A 16,432-nucleotide genomic window follows, 5' to 3' on the forward strand; every position below is an offset into this window, starting at 1 on the left:
TGGGCAGAAGACATGAACAGACGTTTCTCCAAAGAAGACATACAAACGGCCAAGAAACACCTGAAAAGATTCTCAACATCATTCATCATCAGATAAATGCAGTCAAAACCCCAATATCATCTCACACCTGTCAGAATGGCTAAAATCAAAAACTCAAAAAACGACGAGCGTTGGCAAGGATATGGAGAAAAATGAACCTATGCACTGCTGGTGGGAATGCGAACTGGTGTAACCACTGTGGAAGACAGTATGGAGGTTCCTCAAAAAAATTAAAAATAGAACTACCCTATGATCCAGTAATCATACTACTGGGTATTTACTCAAAGAATATGAAAACACTAGTTTGAAGGGGTGTATGCACTGCTGTGTTTACTGCAGCATTATTTACAATAGTCAACTATGGAAGCAGCCCAAATGTCCATCAATAGATGAATGGGTAAAGAAGATGGAGTTTATGTATATACAATGAAATATTATTCAGCCATAAAAAAGAATGAAATCTTGCTATTTGCAATGACGTAGATGGAGCTACAGAGTATAATGCTAAATGAAATAAGCCAGTCGAGAAAGACAAATACCATATGATTTCACTCATGTGTGGAATTTAAGAAACAAAACAAATGAACAGAGGAAAAGAAATAAGAGACAAACCAAAAAACAGACTCTTAACTGTAGAGAACAAACAGATAGTTACCAGAGGGGAGGTGGGTGGAGGGATGGGAAAGGAAAAACAAAGTTTTTAATTTTTATATCTAGTTTATCTATTTTTTCTTTTGTTACTTGTGCTTTTGGTGTCATATCTAAAAAACTACTGCCTGATCCAAGGTTACAGAGATTCACACCTATGTTGTCTTCAAAAAGTTTTAGAGTTTAAGCTCTTTCATTTAGGTTTTTGGTCCATTCTGAGTTAAAAAATCCATTTTGAGTTTTCTATATGGTGTGAGGTAGGGGGCCAACTTCATTCATATTTATATGGATATACAGTTGTCCCAGCAATGTTTGTTGACTATTCTTTCCTCAACGAATAGTTATGGCATCCTTGTCAGAAATCAATTGACAAGAAACATGAGGGTTCATTTCTGGACTCTCGATTCTTTTCTACTGATCTACACATCTATCCTTATGCCAGTACCATATTCTATATGTCTTGATGACTGTAGCTTTGTAGTAAGTTTTAAATTCAGGAAGTGTGAGTCTCTTTATTCTTTAAAGAATAAAGTATTTAAAATATTTAAATTATTGTTTAAAAATATTGTTTTAGCTCTTCTGGATTCGTTAAATTTTCCTAAAATTTTATGATCAGCTTGTCTAATTTTTCGAAGGGGTCAGCCTGGGATTTTGATAGGGGTTGTTTGAATCTGTAGATCAGTTTGGGAGTAGTACTGCCATAGTAGCAACATCAAGTCTTCCAATTTACACACATGAGATGTCACCTTTTCCTCTTAACAGGAGCCCTGACTGCAGATCCAGTTGGGCTAGGCTGGGTCTAGGAATTGGGGGCAGCCTGGACAAGTTTCTAGAGTCTAGGGTGCAGGTCATTAACACCCTTTCCTCCCTTACTCCTACCACCTCGAAGTCCCCTCCCCTCCTACCTTTGAATTGCCACCATTACCACCACAATCAGTAGCAGGTATGAGGCCTTTCACTTCCATGAAACCAGACGGTTAGTTGTCTCTAAGTTTCCGGGCCTCTGATACCAGCAGCTACCCCATAGAGGGACGATCCCACAAATCATAGTAACTAGTGAGGACTGCTTTAAGGTGTGGCATTTGGGTGGCCCCGGACTCCCCACTCCCTGAGGAGGATGGTTGTGAGTGTGTTTGCTCCTGCCAGAGTGGGCAGTGTCACCATGGGAACTGAGGACGCCAAAACTAGCTATTTTCTCTTGACTCTGAGAAGCTGAGTCTCTGCGCTGTTCTCTCCTCCCAGGCCAGCCTCACTGGATATTATACCCTTCTGCCCGGAAGGCCAACTAATTCCTAGTACATCTTTCCTTCGGAAAGGCTGAAGGTCTAAATACAACTCCAATTTATACAGTGAATTGTATCTTATGATAGGTATAAAGGTATGGCTCGCTCTCATCTGGCTCCAAGAGTGCATAGTTCGGCTCTTTTAGCAGTTCGGGAAGAGTTTTGTTATCTGGCTATTTACTGTACAGGCTGAAAATGGGGGTGAGAGGGCTAGAGTGCCCTCTCGGAAGAGGCTGGGGACAGCGGAGGTGATGGTGGCGGTCACGGTGCACCCGCCGTCCCGCCCCCCCACCCAGTCCCAGGGCAGCCACCGCTCTGCCTGCCCTTTGTCTGGTCCCCTCCGTCGCCGGTGGGTGCTTTCCCCGCGGTGGTATCCGCAGGAGGGGCCCCAACCAGAGACCATAGGTGTTCCAAGAGCGCCGCATCTCGCAAATGAACCGACCTGAAATCGAGTCCTGCGTGGGGTCGGTGGGCCTTTTCCGGGTTTGTCCAACCTCTGAACCTGCTTCTCCAAGGCTGGATTTCCATATTAAAAATCCCGCATCCCCAGGCGGTCGGGTGCACCCGGAGCTGGAGGGGCCTCAGCTCAGCTACAGGAAACCTAGGCTGTCCCCCAGGCTGGCACTGTCCCTGCAGACGTTGCCCACGGCCAGGGTGGCTCCCAGCAGAGCCAGGGTCACGGTGGGGGCTGCGCACCTTCCTAGGCCGTTGTCTGCAGCAGACCATCGGCAGGCTTTCTATGGAGAGTTTAGCTAAGCTACTCCAAGGTATTGCCTTCCCCCCCCCCCCGCCCCCGCCCCCATCCATTCTGTTTGGCCAAGGGGCTTGCAAGGGCCTCAAACTGACACTAGCCCCCTCCTGCAAGCGCAGGCCCAAGATAGCAGCCACAGAGTCACAAGCAAAGGCAAATTCCAGATATGACTTCCCCAACAGCCCTTGTGGCCAACAATCTCACCTGCCTCCCCAAGCCTTACTCACTACTTAGATAAGACCTACTGGGACTTACCAAAACCACACTCTTTGGTTTGAATTGATCAGTTCAGCCTGGGAACCCCAAAGCACTTCACCCAGGGACCCTAATTAAAGGCATGTGGCCCAGGTCCCACCTCCCCATCTGCACTTTGCCTTGATCTCTCCACCCCTGGAGGAAAGCGGGGTACTTCCCTCAGGACCTGTGAGTAATAAACTTCTCTATTGCAATTTGTCTTGAGGTCTGTTGTTGAAATAGGGTTGGGGAGCAGGGGGCTCACCGTCCAGCAACCCGTGCTCCACTTAACAAATGTTAATTTTATGAAGTCCTAGCACAGTGGCATGAGACGGGAGCCCATGGCCAAGCCACTTTTAACCCCCTCAAGGACTCAACCCTCTGCCGCCATGTGGTGAGAAGATCATAGAGACCAAACCCAGCCAGCTCAGGTCTGGGGACAGGTGGCACAAGAAGATCTCTGGATGGGAACCAGTTTGACCTCTTGGAGGCCAGGAAGTCTATCATGGACCTCAGGGGACTGTGACACAATGGGGAGCAAAACGCGGAGAAAACCCGCCTCCTCATAGGCTGGCGTCTGCAGCCCTTCAGGAATCTGGCTCTTTGGAGCAGGGAACCTGAGGCTGTTTCCTCTGGGATATGACTGCCCCAACCCCTGTCCTCCCTACTATGTGGGGGCCCTGAGTACTAGAATAGGAGGGGGGGAATCCCTTCATGAAATGGGATGCCTGCTGGAGCCTGCTCTGGATAACTGCTGTTCTCTGCCAGGCATCGCCTTTCATACCACAACCGAATTAAATTTCTCACTCTTTGCTGACTTGTTTTTTCTAGCACTGTGATATGACTTTCTCCCCCTGCGGTGTTTCCTGGCTTACTCCTCTTTCTTCTCCTGATGATTTAGGGAGATGAAACAAGCTCTCACTTTGGCAGGACATATACTAAAATAGGAAAATAAAGGTTTGCAGTTTTCAGAACGCTTATGGCAGGCTGCCATGTTATGTCTTTGTTTCGTGCTGTTTTAAAAACTTATTGTTCTAATATTCTTTTGATCTCAAGCAAAGCAGGGAATTCCGTGAAAAGAAAACAAAGAACAAAAATAAAATCATTCTTGTGTGATTTCTTTGAAATAGTTTGGGATGGTTTTTAAGTTTCTTCATATGGACTGCTATTGTTTGCATTTCAAAACACGAACGCAGCTATAAAATGTTTTGTTTGTTCTTAAATGTATTATTCGATGTCATCCTATACGAATTTACAATATACATGCTTATATTTGCTCATGATACAAAAGATTTCGAGAAATCTTCGTAATACTACAAAGAAGTGTAACAAATAGAAAGCTTACGTTTTCGTTTGAACCGATGTTTTCCTTCAATCAAACAAAAATAGGAGAAGAGGGAAGTCACTGATTTTTTTTTTCTTTTGCTCTGCTGTTTCCTTTTCATGTTTAAAGTTAGTTTTCACTAAACACAGTATCACATTCACACATTCCCTGTTTCTTGGCACCACTGCCAGAGGAAGACAGCGATATTTACAACCATTATCAAAGTCAGAAAGCAGGGAGGTGGAGACAGCTGTTAACCAAAGCCTCTCAGAGCTCAGGCAGATTCTATTTCCTTCACTAATGACTATTACTATCCAGCCTGTGCTGCCATAAGGGTCCCACTGTAGCCCTTCTAGATTCCCTCTATTAAGAGAAACAGGCTTTTACTGGAGGCAGGTGCCCTGGTGAGGTAGGAAGTCCCAGTGCTGAGGAAACAGGAGCCTCTCCTCCACTTACTGGCTTCAGCACAGGAGGAGAATGGGAAAATGCCTGCGCCAAGAAGCTTCATTTTCACAGCTTATTTTTTTTTTTTAACTATAGTATCATTTTTGATGGAGGCAAAGGAGTCCTGGTGTTACTGGAAAAGACAAACTTCTTCAGCACAAGTTTTCACTGGTAGGATGGTGATGTTGGCCATGCATCTTCCTTCCATGTGTTAAGCTAGGAAACCCAAGAAGGCATAACCAGGACAGCTGACGCTGCAGACACAGAGCCCCCAAGGACCTGTGATAGAACCTCATAGATATCACAGGATCATCATCAGTCTGAATCCAGGTCATTGGGGTTGTCAGAGCCAAACTCCTGCACATCTGAAGGATATTTGCTTCACACCTCTGGTCTGCCATTGCCTTTTTCCTTTTCCCTGAGGCTGTCCTATTCATCAGAGCCTCTGGAATCTTCATCTCTGGCACTGTTCACCTCCTGTGGGCACCCACTGTGCCAGTTTTCCTCACTGTTCTCATCATTTTCATCTTCGTAAATGTCCTGTGGTTGCTGGCCATCACTCACCAGCTCCCACTTCTGGCTGTCGTGCTGCACAGAGGAATTCCTCGCTCCATTCTGGAGTGGCCATCTCCAAGTGGTAACTGTCATACACAGTTATCCTTCTGTTCCTCCTGGTGCCCAGCTCTTGATCCATCTGTCCTTGGACACAGTCAACTGCTCACAGATCAACTCTATGCAATTGCAGAGGATTACATCTGAGTCCGATGTTTTCCAGGAGCCATTGGAGGTGACTCCCTACTTGTGGACCAGGTCAACAGCTGGAAGCATGCATCCTTAGTGGCTTCTGGGTTTCCCACGCCTCATCAGACTCCAGGCCACTGGAGGGAATCTCTGGGATCAGTGTCTAGAGATCACCCGACAGTGGCCTTCCAGCCAGATCTCCTTAGACAAAGCATAGAGGTTGTGCCGGATATGCCCCTGGGTGCCCAGAATAGTGCAGGGTGGTTTACAGGAGTGGCTGGACTGGATGGCTCCTCTTGGGAGTGCACTGGGGCCACCACCCGCAAGATGTTATTCTCCACTGCTCTCTCCAGATCTTTGTGGGCATCTTTTGGGCCATTCCTGGACTGCAGGGTTCCAAGGTCTTCACAAGTAAAGACAAGAGCTTTGCAGGCTCCCCACTGCACTCTGGCTTCACACAGGCAGACACCTGTCCTGTCTGCCTCCAGGGCAGCTGTCACCAAGCCTCTTATTGCTGTAGTATTTTAAGATTACACTTGACCCTTGAACAACGGGGATTTGAACTGCATCAGTCAGCCCACTTAAACACAATTAAAAATAAATACAATATAGAATATAACATAGTATAGTATAAATACAGTATAGTATTTAGTCTTCCATATGATTTTCTTTTCCCTAACCTACTTTGTTATAAGAATACAATATGGAATACACATGACATACAAAATACATGTTAACCAACTGTTTATGTTATCCATAAGGCTTCTGGTCAATAACAGGCTATTGGTAGTTAAGTTTGGGGGGAATCAAAACTTACATGTGGATTTTCCAGTTCACACAGGATCGATGCTGCTAATCACCATGTTGTTCAAGAGTCAACCATTCTTACAACTCTTCCTTAACAAGGTAAGTGATGTTAATTTCAGCACTGAACAAGCAGCTGCCTCAATCCATCAGGAGGAATCTTTGGGCCTGACCCGTACTTTTAGGGTGTTCAGAACATGTTAACAATTTCACTATTTGTCAGCGCAAGCAACACAAGTAGCAGGTTAAAACCTGTGTGGGTTATGTAAAACAACACAAATAAGAACTGCAGACCTGCAAAGCTTTACCCAATGGCTGAGCAAAGCAGCCACCAGCCTGCGTATTACCTAAAAACTAGATCTAGTCCCTAACTACATGCTGAGATCCTGCAGACTCTTTGCTAGCTGGCTTTAGATATGTCCGCCTGTCCGGAAGTGGGAACAATGTAGGCGCTTCTTGCTAGGGGGGCAGTAGGAACTTGAGCTTTTCTTCTGGCCTTGGAGAGGAAAAAAGGGCCCCTGTAATCTGTTCTCCTCTCCTTAATAAACTGAAATTTTAAAATAAGTCATTTTTCTTTCTTACTTATTTTTTAAATTTATTTATTTATTTATTTATTTGGAGAGAGAGAGAGCGAGCACGAGCAGGAGGAGAGAGAGAGAGAGAGAGAGAGAGAGAGAGAGAGTGAGAATCTCAAGCAGGCTCCGAGCTCAGCACCTAGCTGGACAGGGGGCTGTCTCCCACAGCCCTGGGATCATGACCTGAACCAAAATCAAATCAGTTGCCCAACCGACTGAGTCACCCCCGCGCCCCTCATTTGTTTTTCTTGTGATTAGGTTCACTGTCCCTTAGTTACGTCTGAAAATCATTGTCAGCATCTCTTGTCTAGTTTGTCAGCCCCACCTCTCTAGTTGCTGTATATCTGGGCCTTACAAGACCACATCTTTGTCTCACAGATGTCCCAGGGTCTTCTTTACTGACCACTTTCTTTTTTTTTTTTTTTTAATTTTTTTTTTTCAACGTTTTTTAATTTATTTTTGGGACAGAGAGAGACAGAGCATGAACGGGGGAGGGGCAGAGAGAGAGGGAGACACAGAATCGGAAACAGGCTCCAGGCTCCGAGCCATCAGCCCAGAGCCCGACGCGGGGCTTGAACTCACGGACCGCGAGATCGTGACCTGGCTGAAGTCGGACGCTTAACCGACTGCGCCACCCAGGCGCCCCTACTGACCACTTTCTGAGATGGCAGACAAACCCTGCCCAACTAGACCCCAACTCACATTTCATTTTCCTTGCTTTTTAGCAACCCTCCTTACATATCAGTATATGAGCTGTACTCACACTGAACGTAACACTGAAAATCCTTGTTGTGTCCCGAAAACTGCTGCACTATCCCAATGACAAACTAAATTAGCTTATTAATTTATTTAGAGAGAGAGAGAGAGAGAGAGAGAGAGAGAAAACACACAGGTGGGGGAGGGGCAGAGAGGAGAGACAGAATCCCAAGCAGGCTCCATACCATCAGAATAGAGCCCAATGTGGGGCTCAAACCACGAGATCATGACCTGAGCTGAGATCAAGAGTCGGACACTTAACCGACTGCGCCACCCAAGCGCCCGTTTTTTTTTAGTCCACTTATTTTAGTTTACATGAGATAAAATTCATTCCTTTCCTGTACAGTTCCATGAATTTTTACAAATTCACGGTAATGTGTACACAGCCACCATAATCAAGATACAGAATTGTCTCATCACCTCCCAGAAATTTCCCTGGTGCTACCCCATTGTAGTCAACCTCTCCCCCCATCTTTACCACCTGGAAGGTGTGAGATCTGTTTTCTACTGCTATAATTTTGCCTTTTCCAAAATGTCATATAGAAGGAACCCTTTGCTTAGGCCTCTTTCCCTTGGATGGATGTTTTGTGAAATTCCAAGTTGTTGCATTTATCAATTGTTCTTTTTTTTTTTTTTTTTTTTTTTGAGACAGAGACAGAGCATGAACGGGGGAGGGGCAGAGAGAGAGGGAGACACAGAATCCGGGCAGAGAGAGAGGGAGACACAGAATCCGAAGCAGGCGCCAGGCTCTGGGCCATCAGCCCAGAGCCTGACGCGGGGCTCGAACTCACGGACCGCAAGATCGTGACCTGAGCCGAAGTCGGACGCTCAACCGACTGAGCCGCCCAGGCGCCCCTGTTCTTCTTTTTAGTTGTGGTAGATTTGTATAGGTGTACCGTGTTTTATCTGTCTATTGAAAGGCCTTAGGTTTTGGTAGTTATGAATAAAGCCACTGCAAATATTTGCTTACAATTTTTTGTGTGTGAACATAAATTTTCATTTTTCTGGAGTAGATACCTATGTGGGATTGCAGGGTGATATGCTAAGAGGATGTTTAACTTTTTTAAACTGCCAAGCTTTTCCAAGGCGGCTGTACCAGTTTTACCAACAATGTATTTTATTTTATCTCCCTGTTTTTTTTAAAGAAGCAATTTTATTGAGGTAAAATTCACAAGTCACAGAATTTACCCATCTAAAATGTACAATTCAATGGTTTTTAGTATAATCACATGATTGTGCAAACATTACCACAATCAGTTGAGGACATTTTCATCAGCTCAAAAAAGAAACTTTGTACCCATTAGTAGACACTCCTCATTTCTCCCCAACTTCTCCAGCCCCAGGCAGTCAAAATCGACTTTTTGTTTCTGTAGATTTGCTTAGACTAGACATTTCATATTTATGGAATCACATAATATTAGCATTTTGTGACTGGTTTCTTAGCATAATTTCAAGATTCATTCTTGTGGTAGCATATATCAGTATTTCATTCCTTTTTATGGCCAAATAATATCCCAGTGTTTGGATATAACACATTTCATCCATCCATTTGTTGATGGACATTTGGGTTGGATTTTCACTTTTTTGGCAATTATGAATAATGCTTATGAACATGCGCGGATGAGCTTTTGCACGGACACGTGTTTTCATTACTATTGGGAATTACTACCTGGGAATGGAATCGCTGGATGATACGATAACTCTATATTTAATCATTCAATGAACTGCAAGGCTGTTTTCCAAAGCGGCTGCATCATTTTACGTTCCCACCAGTAATGCCTGGGATAACCGTGACCACCTGGGTCTTCCATTGCGCCACACACAATGCAGGGGCTAAGCCAGTGTCTCCGTGATTGCGTAAGTGTGGATGGAGTAGTGTCTGGAGTATTGTACTGGCTAGGCAGAAACAAAGGAATATAGGGTGCTTACAGCAACAGTCTACAGCGGAATGCAGAGCCTAGCGATATTCTATGGTGAGCAGCATTCCCTTGGTCGTCTACACAACTGCAGTCCTTCCAGCCCTCCATCCTTCCTCCAGTGTCCAGGTCTGCAGGGTGGGTTCAGCCAGGCCGCTAGCAGGTCACATAAAGCGGTGGTGGACAGCCGGGAGAAGACTGAGAGACAAAGGCATGACTCCCACAGCTCCATCAGATTCCATAGCCCACGCTCCACGAGATGAAAAACTAGTTCCATATCTCAAGCTGGTTAATGGCCAGCTCCGTGCCCAGATCATCTGCTTCCCAGCCCTGTGTCTCCTTTGGGACATACACACCCCATCACAAGGCGACAGCCTTCCCGGGTGTCAATGTCATGGAGACTGAAGGGCCTTCAAGACCACAAATGATGGTTTTCCAGAGAGATCATTTATATATTAAAGCTGACTCATGGGGGTTATTTCTTGGTGGTGGGTTAAGTGGTGAACTCATCTGTCAAATCTTACTAGCTGCTTGTATGGCATCAACTGCTGGACAAGAGGGGTAGTTCCTGAGGCTAGTGAGGTAGGCAGGAGCCAGGTCAGCAGTAGAATTTTGTGTCATTCCAAGGAACCTGGGCTTTCCTTTGAAGATGACAGCCACGAAAGCACCTTTGTCCGGGAAGCATGGAGTCCTGCCACAAGCACCCGGCTCACCCCCTGACCATATGTCTCAAGCCATTCCTAATCTGGTTCCCCTCCTGAGAGCTGGACTCTAAATTTGACCCTATTTTTCTAAGCAATAACAAATCTGATTGTGATGATTCATAAGACAATGTTGCCCATTCCAAATCTGTCCTGAACATATGTGGGGCAGTCCAGGTGAAAGGGCAGGATAGCTAATGGGACAGATAATCCACACATTCCGTTCTGGGGGTGAAATAGTTTAGCAATAGAATTTACAGGTATAGTGGATGCTGTATTGCGCCCTGTTGCCATTGAGAGACATATTCGCCAGCTGCAGGTAACGTTGCTAGGAAATTCACCAAGAGGCTTTATTGAGAATCTTAAGCAGACACCAGAAAAAAATGTTTGTGAAAAACAGTGCTAAAAGCAAACGAATTGAAGCCAGGGACATTTAGTTGTACTGAATGATTCACTGATTGACTGATTAATTGATCAGAGCTAGAAGATTTATTTAAAATATAAATCCGGGGCGCGTGGGTGGCTCAGTCGGGTAAGCATCCCACTTAGGCTGAGGTCATGATCTCACTGTTTGTGAGTTCTAGACCCTCGTCAGGCTCTCTGCTGACAGCTCAGAGCCTGGAGCCTGCTCCGGATTCTGTGTCTCTCTCTTTCTCTGCCCCTCCCCCACTTGTGCTCTGTCTCTCCCTCTCTCAAAAATAAATAAACATTAAAAAAATAAAATATAAATCCTATAGGATAGGATACCAGTTACACGGTATTCAGGAGGCAGAATTTAATGGGCAAAATCCTGTATAGAGTGGGGAGATTGATCTTTATGGGAGGATCACTGCTTTCTCCTTGGGTGTAGGCAGGAGGAGGAAAGGAGGCTCAGCATTTCCAGGTTTTCCCCTGAAAGTCTGAAGAAGTCTACGCATGTCCTACATACATCTATAGTATCTTTGAAATCTAAATTCAAGACAATTTATGAGCTTGAAGGGGTTAGATTTACTCTGGAGGTGAGATTGAAACGATAATGCTGTCTGCATACAGCCTGTTCTTTCTATATATTTGGGTGTGTCTCACACTGCATAGTTGGATTGTGTGTGTGTGTGTGTGTGTGTGTGTGTGTGTGTGTGTGTTTATCTGAGAATCTTTCCGTCATATTGAGGATCAAATACATTTACTTACCTTGTTATAGTTTGCAAATCAATATAAAAACTTGGTGAAAGATTCAGGGCTTAAGGAGCACTAAACCCATACCTAGATTTGGGTTGATTTAGGCAGGGCATTGCTGGGGTGGTGAGGAGGCAGAAGGTGTACACCAGAGGACTGGGAGTTAGAACTGGTAAGTGACTAAGCCACGTGAAAATTATATATAGATTTTAGAGGCCATTAGGGTGTAATGACAAAGGGACAGAGGAGTTGTTTTGGGGTGCTGGAACTTCTCTGGATCCTGATCGTGATGGAATTTATACAAATCAATACATGTGTTAAACCTGTAAGAAGTCAGTTTTACTGTATTTTAATTCAAAACATAGGAATTTACAATTTAACCCCGAAATAAGTAAACTTCCTATGTCTGACCACCCAAAGTGACATTTGTTTCTTAACCAAAGTCTGATTTCTCTGTGATGTCTCTTCAGATGTCAGTGTTTTACCTATAATTAAAAATGGCAAAGTTTATCAGCCTTTCCAAGATTAATATCTGATGCTGCAGCTGTCACAAGATTTGGTATTTATGGTGAGCACTGGGAACACTGCTAACAAATTTCTAAAAATAACCAAGGGGGGACTGTAGGTTGGGGTTAGGGTTGGATTGGGGTTGGGATTCTGTGAGGTTTGAGTGACATACATAGTAAATGGGTGGGGAGGGAACCTTGAGCAGAGGTATTTACACAGAATTCAGGGAAGGGTCCATGCTCTAGCCATGTTATCCCCAGGAGCAGGACCTCCAGCTATTTGCTTCTGACGGGTGGAATAAGGAGAGTTTTGATTTTATGCCCTACACTCTTCCGTGTTGTTCAGATTTGCAGCTAAAAACATGTGCTTGTTTTATAAAAGAAAAAGCAAGTGCTGAGAAAGAAGACAGTGAAGTTTATGAAGATAAGCTAAAAAGTAACTAAAACTAAACTTTTTGGTCTATCTTCGCAAACGTTCCCAGCAGGTCTGAATTTGCCTCTGGTTTCCCTGTGGCCTCGGGAAGAATGCTGCTGCCCTGCCATCTAGTGGCGACATGGCAGAGGCACCTTCCAACCAGCGTTTCAGCAAAGCAAACATTTGCTTTACCGACTTTGAAGAAGACAGCAACCATACGTTGTTCTGACTAAAATTTTGATTTGCCAAAGCCTTATGGATACCAAACACAGGTCAAGCATTCTTTTTTATGGTAAAAATCTCATCCTTTTGGCATCATCAAGGAACAAAACTTCTCCACTCAAAGCTTAGCTCTCAAGGACCTACATAAAAATTAAATTAAACCATTTCTTAAACTGAATATATTGAACAAAACAACGTTTCTTTTAGAGCTCATGGTTGAAAAAAATAAAACAAGGGGTGCCTGGGTGGCTCAGTCAGTTGAGCTGTCCGGCTTTGGCTCAGGTCATGATCTCACGGTCTGTGAGTTCGAGCCTCGGGTCGGGCTCTGTGCTGACAGCTCAGAGCCTGGAGCCTGTTTTGGATTCTGTGTCTTCCTCTCTCTCTGCTCTTCCCCCGCTCATGCTCTGTCTCTCTCTCTCTCTCTCTCAAAAATAAGTAAACATTAAAAAACAAAACAAAACAAAACAAAACAAAACAAAACAAAACAATATCACCGGGAAGAGCCCGGTTTCATCGTAACGAATCAGTAAATCCAGAGCCCGGTGTAGCAGTATATCCTATATTGGTTTGCTAGGCCCACTGTAACAAAGTGCCACAGAGTGGGTGGCGTAAATGACAGAAGTTTTTTGTCCCACAGTTCTGGAGGATGGAAGTCCAAGACCAAGGTGCTGGCAGCATTGGTACCTTCTGAGGGCTGTGAGGGAAGGATCTGTCCCACGCTTCCTTCTCTTTGGCTTGTACTCCCCCTGCGTCTTTACCGTGTCTTCCCTTCATCTGTATCTCTGTGTCCAAATATCCCCTTTTAATAAAGACATCAGGCATATTGGATTAGTACCCACCTATTGGCCTCAGTTCAACTTGATTAGCCCTTTAAAGACCCCATTTCCAAATGAGGTCACATTCTGAGGTAGTGGTGGTTAGGACTTCAACATCCGAATTGGGGGAGGGGTCCGTGCACAGTTGAACTCCGATTTGGCCTTCGATGAGCTGAATCACCAGTCTATTTTGATGAACAATAAGCATGAGGCAGTCAGTACAAAGAAGGGTGCTGTTACCATTCCATAGCTGCCATGGATGGAAGGGCATAACCAAGAGCTGGGCAAGACCCGTGGAGTATGATGGATGGTGGGGATTGTTGCTCCGACAGGCAACGGGGCAGGTAGTGTGGAAATGCATCGTGTGAAGTGGGGCGGGGAGCTGGGCCCAGGCATTAAGGGAAAGTGCACGGTCTGGCAGTGGGGTATAGGGACCCATGTCGGGCAGAGAAGAAAATGGGCCAGTGTAGGTCCTGGGAGCAGCTTCACTGAGGTGTGATGAGGGAAGAGCTGAGCCACTCACCTGCAGAATGTGCATGGAACCGCTAAGCTGTGGACAGGGGAAGGATTGAGCTTTGCTGCTGTAGGCACCACCGTGGCATGGGCACATCTGAGCTGGCATGATTGTGTTGCTTCCTGTGAGTGCGGCTAGGCTCTGGGGAGTTGTTTGCGGCTCAGAACCCTTCTAGGCAGCCTCCATTTCTCTCAAACGTCAATAGCAACGGGGAGGATAAATCTGTGCTTGGGTTTGTCCCCTCTGCTATAACAGTAATTTAACATCATGTGAGAGATTTCTGATGTAATTCAACCATTTCCTAGGTTGTCTGGGAAGTTTATTTGGAGGTCTGGGAGATATAGTAAATCCTGGGAGTGTTCTAATGAGGTCTGATCAATCTTTGATGTAAAGATCTAAAATCTTATAAGCATCTTGGAAATACATGAATTATTATTAATTTAGCTTTAAGGCTTACACAAGATGTAGAAGCATACTCTGTTTGCTTGGTCATATCTACACAGATAGAATTTTGAAAATGTGGAAATCACCTCATTATATAGATTTGGACATCATAATGACAGTTAATAAAATGAAATTCTAATTGAGTCTTCATTAAAAAATTTTTTTAATGTTAATTTATTTTTGAGAGAGAGAGAGAGAGCATGAGCAGGGGAGGGGCAGAGAGAGAGAGAGGGAGACACAGAAATTGAAGCAGGCTCCAAGGTCTGAGCTGTCAGCACGGAGCCCAATGCGGGGCCTGAACTCACAAACTATGAGATCATGACCTGAGCCAGAGTCTGATGCTTAACCAACTGAGCCAATCAGGTGCCCCTTGAGTTTTCATTTTTATTGCTAAGTTTTTTTTAAGGAGAAGAACTTGCAGAAGGTAAGCAAGAAAAACACCTTGGTTCTAGAAGATTAGAACATATTCAGCAAAATGAACACATCTATATAAATGGTATACAAACAGTTCTTTCTGGTTTTCCTGTGACCCATTAGTAGAGATCTGACTGGCAGGTATTTCTGCAATTAATTGATTCTAGAAAATTTGGCAAGGCTTGCTGTTCTCTGCCTCGAGAATTGGAAACGGCCCAGTTTATAAATATGAATATAACAGTGTCCTTTATGTGTTCAATGTTTTGGGAAAAGTCTCTGTCAAAAGATATGGTTTTTGTGGCTTATAATACTTGATCTCAAATATTTATACATAAAGTACCGATGCTCTGTTCTAAGAAATATTTTACCAAATTCAAAGTATATCGATATGTGAAAGCCACGACCTAAGTGTACGTGTTAGTTGCCTTCTCCTCAAGATCCACTCTCCATGATTGTCTACCCAGTCCTGGACTGAGGGGGCCTGACCTATATGGACTGCTTCAAGATTTCCCTTTGCCTCCTGGCTTCAGGATGGGTCCAGCCAATGGAAGTAGGGGTTATCAGAAGAAGACCCACAGGTGGGAGGAAAATACAGGCAGATATTTATTCTCCTAGCTTCCTTCCTGTTGAGTTTCTGACAGGGGTGCTCTGAACCTAACCAGAGGTCACAGCTCCTTCCAGGTGGCCGCTTCCACAGAGCTGCCTCCCCAAACTCATGTGACTTTAAGTCTTCACATTTAGAGATAATAACTGTTCCTTAAGGTTATAAACCCCAGGGAACTGCACCATCAATTGTCACCTTCTGAAAACTCTGCCATGTATTTCAAGCAGTCCCTTTGATTAAATTCTCCTCAAATTACCCAGGTTTTTTTCCGTCTTATTTTTGTCAAGGCATTGATTATATAGTGTGTTTACTCTTTTCTTTGTGTGAACTAAGCATATGGCAGAAAACAGTAACATACAATCTCTGTGAAAAACTGGGGAGATTTTGTACTATAAAGCTGCTCTATTAATACATCTCGTCCTCCTTTTCTTTTAGTAGAAACCGGTGCTCCAATTTCTAGTCAGCTCTGAGTCTCTCTTGAGGTCAGCTTAGCCACAACCAGTCAGGATTCAAGGGGCTATTTATACTCTGTTATTGTTTGGGTTGGGTATTTTATGCCCCCCAAGTGCAACAACCATCCTCTAGAATATGTGAGGTAGAAGGAAGAAAGATTTCCTTCTTAGTATTATTGAAAAAATATTAAGTTTTTTATTTGCGTCCTTGTCCCTTCCCCTCAACAGGCCGCTGAACTTCTCACCTTATTCTTTTATTACATGGACACATTCTGTTGCATTAAAATGCTAAACTCTAGAAGCCAGAGACATAAATTAGCCTCTCATCGTTGAAAATGTGTGTGTGTGTACGATATAGTGAGTCGTGTCCCCTCAAAATTCGTATGTTGAAGCCCTAACCCAACAATGTGACTCAATTTCGAGATATGACTTTTAAGAGTTTAATTCCATTGTAGTCTAAAAATATACTTTGTATCACTTGTAGTCTTCTAAATTTTTTAAGGTGTACTTTATAGCCCATGGGGTGCCTGGGTGGCTCAGTGGGTCAAGTGTCCTACCCTTGATTTCAGCTCAGGTTGTGATCTCAAGGTTCATGGAATTGAGCCCAGTTTTGGGCTCTGTGCTGACAATGTGGGGCCTGCTTGGAATTCTCTCTTTCTCCCTCTCTCTCTGCCC

The 16,432-nt window shown here is 44.4% G+C and overlaps 1 pseudogene; it reads right to left on the reverse strand.

Annotated features, from left to right (window-relative positions):
* Positions 1-5,038: 5,038 nt before the first annotated feature.
* On the reverse strand, positions 5,039-13,951 carry LOC122203142 (annotated as a pseudogene).
* Positions 13,952-16,432: the final 2,481 nt, after the last annotated feature.

This window comes from Panthera leo, chromosome D3 (genome assembly GCF_018350215.1).
Source record: "Panthera leo isolate Ple1 chromosome D3, P.leo_Ple1_pat1.1, whole genome shotgun sequence".
NCBI classification, from domain to species: domain Eukaryota; kingdom Metazoa; phylum Chordata; class Mammalia; order Carnivora; family Felidae; genus Panthera; species Panthera leo.